Source organism: Bos taurus, chromosome 2 (assembly GCF_002263795.3).
Source record: "Bos taurus isolate L1 Dominette 01449 registration number 42190680 breed Hereford chromosome 2, ARS-UCD2.0, whole genome shotgun sequence".
NCBI lineage: Eukaryota > Metazoa > Chordata > Mammalia > Artiodactyla > Bovidae > Bos > Bos taurus.
In genome coordinates, this window is record NC_037329.1 from 92,650,989 (window position 1) to 92,656,838 (window position 5,850).

At 39.3% G+C, this 5,850-nt stretch overlaps 1 non-coding gene across 1 annotated transcript; it reads left to right on the forward strand.

Annotated features, from left to right (window-relative positions):
• Positions 1 to 784: 784 nt before the first annotated feature.
• On the forward strand, positions 785 to 890 carry LOC112443624 (U6 spliceosomal RNA). Its single transcript, XR_003032028.1, has one exon. It is a non-coding gene; the product is annotated as a U6 spliceosomal RNA (small nuclear RNA).
• The last annotated feature ends 4,960 nt before the right edge of the window (positions 891 to 5,850 follow it).

Sequence of the window (5,850 nt, forward strand, 5' to 3'; positions counted from 1 at the left end):
TAGCTAAGATCAGCTAAATTCAATCTAATGCTTGCTATGTGTCAGATATCCCTCTATATGTTTTATATGCACAGACTTACTTCCTCCTCATAGAAACCCTCTGAGGAAAGCATTTTTATTATCTTTATTGTCATATGAGGAAACCAAGTTTCAGAGAAGTTAAGAAACTTGGGTAGAGTCACTCAGGTTATATGAAGTGAAATTGAGTTTAACCCAGTTCTGTTGTGAATCCTTAGTTTTTGACTACCCACTATGCAGCTGGTGAAAAATCAGATCCCTCAAACTGAACATTACCACCATCTTACATGGGGAATAGAGGCACCAAGCAAACAAGGCAATAGTTAAATGTCAATAAGGCAAATATCAATACTCCAACTTAGAAGAATTAAATAGAGAAGACATGTGAAAATGGAACCTGAAGATTCCAGAAATAGTAAGAAAATGAGTAAGGTCCAAGATGGTGTTTAAGCATATGCCAGAATATCCACTTAATATTTTTCCCTGATAGGAAGGCCTTCTTTCTCTACACTGGTGTGTACTCTTGATGAAGTCACAAGGAAATATATACCACAGGAGATGACCATTGCTCATTGCCTGCCCAACAACCATTCTCTATTCTTTACTAATGGAACTTCCCATTTTACTAAGGGCAGGAATAGGCTCAGTTAAAATGATTCACTTCCATAGACTTCCTTGCCTCTATGGGCTGGCCATATGACCCAAGATTGTCCAATGTCTTTTGCTTAGGGCTTGCTGAAAAGTTATTGATTGTTGCTAAAAAAATACAAGCTTGGGCTTGCTTTGGCAATACTAAAAATGGAACAATATGGAGAGTAGCATGGCCCTTGTGCAAGGATGACATACATATTTCTGAAGTGTTCTGTATTTTGCAGAGTTCTCAGAAGATCTGATATTTCACTGGCTAATACCAAGAGAACAAATGAGTTAAAGCACAACGGGTATACCTGTGGCGGATTCATTTTGATGTTTGGCAAAACTAATACAATATTGTAAAGTTTAAAAATAAAATTAAATTAAAAAAAAAAGAATCAAATATTAAAACTGTGATTTTTTTTTTCTTCACCAAAAGGAGAGAGAGAGAAAGACAGAGGAGGAGGGAGACAAGCTCTACTGGCTCATGTGTGCATGCCTGCTCAGTCACTTCAGTCATGTCCAACTCTTTGCAACCCTATGGACTGTTGCCCTCCATGCATTTTCCCTTTATTCATTCTTCTTCTCCCTGCCTGAACGTAGTTGTGATGTCCAGTGGGGCAGCAACCATCTCATGAGCCTGGGGATTATAAGTTCTTGCTAAGGATGGCACAGCAGAAAGATAAACAGCTGCTTAACTGTCAAGTCCCTAATAGGTTTGAGAAGTCTCTGTACCAGCCTAAGCTTGCCTATCTCTGGATTTGTGATGATTTACAAAAAATAAACTTCTATTTAATTAAGCTGCAGTAGCTTTATTGTTGCTGTTGTTATTGTTACAGGAAGCTGAAGACAATACCAACTGATAGAGGTAGGCTCACTATTCTCCCCTTTGATTAGGTTTATTCTTTGTTTACTACCAAAGTTATCTTCAGCATCAGTTCAGTTCAGTTCAGTTGCTCAGTCGTGTCCGACTCTCTGTGTCCCCATGAATCGCAGCACACCAGGCCTCCCTGTCCATCACCAACTCCTGGAGTTCACTCAGACTCACGATCATCGAGTCAGTGATGGCATCCAGCCATCTCATCCTCTGTCGTCCCCTTCTCCTCCTGCCCCCAATCCCTCCCAGCATCACAGTCTTTTCCAATGAGTCAACTCTTCGCATGAGGTGGCCAAAGTACTAGAGTTTCAGCTTTAGCATCATTCCTTCCAAAGAAACCCCAGGGCTGATCTCCTTCAGAATGGACTGTTTGGATCTCTTTGCAGTCCAAGGGACTCTCAAGAGTCTTCTCCAACACCACAGTTCATAAGACGTATCATTTTCATTGACCTAGCTTCAACTGTATCAGGGACCAGGTGTGATGTTAATAAGCCTGGAAGGAGAACACTTATGGTTCTGGGACCTTGTACTAAAGAAGGCCTCAAAGTAGCAACGTGACATTGTACAGAGCATGGGCTTTGGTAAATCTAAACTTCACGACAATTTTCACTCCTCCACTCTGAGCCTCAGCTTCTTCACCTCTAAAATGAAGACTGTACAGATCGACCTTCAACGTTACCTGAGAGTTGCATGGAATGCCAAACTCAAGTGTTACATATGTGGATATTTTTCATGATTATGAAGTCACCTCTCTTAATAATACAAATATGGAACAGATCATCTCACCCTCTACTACTGTTTCCTCAACGCATCCTGTATTCTTTTGATAATAAGAATGGTTTTGGGAAAAGGATATGCCCCTAGGATTTGGTCTTGGTTTTCATTTTATGTAATTTTTGAGGCTAAAGAAAAAATTGGTGAGGAAGGAAGTGGGAAGAAGAAAAAGGTCTATAGAGTTCATAACCCTAGGCATGTATGACTCTGCTTTCAGAGAGAAGAGACCCCACATGAAGAGAGCAAACATCTCCCCTTTCCTTTCATTTGGGAACTTGCCTTTTTCCCAAATGAAAAAGAGATCTGAGTTTGTGACCAGTATCTTTAAGCTCATAAAGTATAACTGTATTTTTAATTAGGGTTTTCCTTGAGAGCTAAATCTTCCAAATATGCTCTTGGTATCAAGTCATAATCATTCGTACTATATATTTGTAATATGTTCGTATATACATATCACATACATATTTATATGTAACATTAGAGTCTGTTACCATGACAACTATTACAGTACTAACAAATTAAGCATTGTGACTCCACTGTAATAAGAAAAAAAAAGAAATTCAAATGATACACCAAGCATTTGCTTAAGTACAAATAGCTTTAGCAATTAAATACACAGAGACAATACAAAAAAACCCACAAATTAATATTTAGAAGCCTTTTCCAGTGTGAAAATCAGCTTTAATGTTATTTTCCCTTTTTCATTGCACTGCATTGTACATCTTTATAAATTAAGTTTGGCATTGGGTTAATGAGAATAGATCTGCTGTGTTGGAGCCCTCACCCACCCCAAAGCTTAGCTACCATTCTGAATAGTGACACCTTCCATAGTCAGTGAGAAAGATTTTATGGCTCTCTTTATTCATCAGAAAGAGGACTTTTTAAAAAGCAAGCTTAAATGTGAAGTTGGTCTTACATCTCCTGTTTCACTCAGACAACATGTAGAACCACCCCTGGGGTTTTGAATATATTAACATCCTTTTACAATTAACCCTAATGGGACAAGTGTAGCATTTTTCCAAGTAGATATATTCAAAGCTGGAAAATACATAGTGTTTAAATAGATCTCATTATATCAGCTACACCAAATCTCTCCTCTTTATATACAGTGGATTGTACCTCTTTTCACTGTCATGCAACATTAAAATAGGAAGGCATACACAGGGATGACATGGATTTGACAAAAAATTAATGATTTGTACATCACTTTAATGCTTCAAATCTGCAATTCATGTATGCTAATTAGTTCATAATGGGCTGTTGAAGAACAGAGCTGTCATCCTGCTGCTTCACAGGTTTCTGGAAGCTCCGATTCAGCACAGACTTGCCCGGTTGGCTGCTGGATTCTGGGCTGTAACATGGCAGATCTATGAGAGCATCCCTTCCCCCCACAACACACAACACAATTGTTTCCTGGATGTGGTGCTTTAATCTATCAGAGTTATGATGGCACATCTCAAATAAGTGATTCCTGGGTGCTGCAGTACATACCAGGAGCAATAGCAGAGCATCACTATATCTAAATGATTGATTTCTGGATTTTAGGCTGTCAGGCTGTGCCTCAGAGGGCAGCTGTCAGCCTCCTAAATGTATGAAGTTGTATTATGCAGCACATTTTGAAAATGTGTGTACAACTTTTTTTTTTCCTTAAACAGATAAAAAGAGCTGTAAAACTTGGGGAGAAGAAACAAAGGGGGCTAAAAAGATCAGGTGTCTTTTTTTTTGCTGTGAAATCATGTCTGTTTTCTCCAAAGCAAGGAAAGCAGCTTCTGGTCCCATTTTCCTTTAGTATTTGTGCTGCTAGGTGTAGACAAAGCCTGTCGCAACAGCGGGAGAGGGTGAGTTTAACTGCTTCACAGACCAAATGGAGACACTAGGGCTTGCTGGGAGCTGTGAGATTTGAAAACACGCTACTCTGTTTTTACTGGCAAGAAAACTGATTTTCCTTGACCTCATGATAGAGGCTTGATCACCTCTGCTGATCTGTGAACCCAGCTACTGTGCATGTCTGAAGACGAGTTTACATAAAGAGAACAGACATTGAATTCATCTTCAGATTTGAAGTACCAGTCAGGTTTCTGCTTGCTGAAATTTTGTCTTGAAGACTCTAAAACGAAGATGTATTTTAGTTTTTCACTGGAAAATATGAATCAGAGATGATAATGGAAGAACTGAACTAGGCTAGGAAAAAAAAATGTTTCAAATGTAGCTGAGCTATTAAAAGATTTTTAGATGATGATGAATAGACAGTTAATAAATGTGCAAAATAACTGAAAGGGAGTTTAAAAGTGATCAAATTAATTTTTTTTCAAATTTTTTAAAACATTTTGTTTAGAGCTTTAGTTAAGGCTTTTATGCCTCCTTAAGCATGGAGGACCAAACATTTACTACTCAGAATAGATATTTAATAAATATTGAATGAATGAAGGCTACTCTTCAAATAGTGCTGTGATTTAGGAAAAATATAAAATTATATTTCAACCTAGAGGCTGTATATGGCTCTCCCATCAGCAACAGGAAACCTCACATTGACAGGAATGACAATGTCACATTGACAGAATTTTATCTATGTCAAACCTCTGAATAACACTTTCTTGTGAAGGAAACTAAACCACAAACTTGAAGCTCCCTCCAAAATTTGGGTTACCCAAATGTACAGACCTAAAGTTGTGTCTTAGAAGCTATGCAAAAGTGGGATGGCTAGGTGGTTTAGTAGATGTGTACTTAACTTCTTGAGAAACCGACAAACAGTTTTCCAAAGTGGTTGCACCATTTTACATTCCCACCAGCAGCTTTATGAGGGACCCTGTTCTTCCACATCCTCATCAACACTTCACACAGCCCATCATTTTACCTGTAGACATTCTAATAGGAACATGATTATATCTTGCTGTGATCTTGATTTGCACTTTCCTAATGACTAATGATGCCATCACTTCGTGGGAAATAGATGGGGAAACAGTGGAAACAGTGTCAGACTTTATGTTTTGGGGCTCCAAAATCACTGCAAATGGTGATTGCAGCCATGAAATTAAAAGATGCTTACTCCTTGGAAGGAAAGTTATGACCAACCTAGATAGCATATTCAAAAGCAGAGACATTACTTTGCCAACAAAGGTCCATCTAGTCAAGGCTATGGTTTTTCCTGTGGTCATGTATGGCTGTGAGAGTTGGACTGTGAAGAAAGCTGAGCGCCAAAGAATTCATGTTTTTGAACTGTGGTGTTGGAGAAGACTCTTGAGAGTCCCTTGGACCACAAGGAGATCCAATAAGTCCATTCTGAAGGAGATCAGCCCTGGGATTTCTTTGGAAGGAATGATGCTAAAGCTGAAACTCTAGTACTTTGGCCACCTCATGCGAAGAGTTGACTCATTGGAAAAGACTTTGATGCTGAGAGGGACTGGGGGCAGGAGGAGAAGGGGATGACAGAGGATAAGATGGCTGGATGGCATCACTGACTCAATGGACGTGAGTCTGAGTGAACTCCGGGAGTTGCTGATGGACAGGGAGGCCTGGCATGCTGCGATTCATGGGGTCGCAAAGAGTCG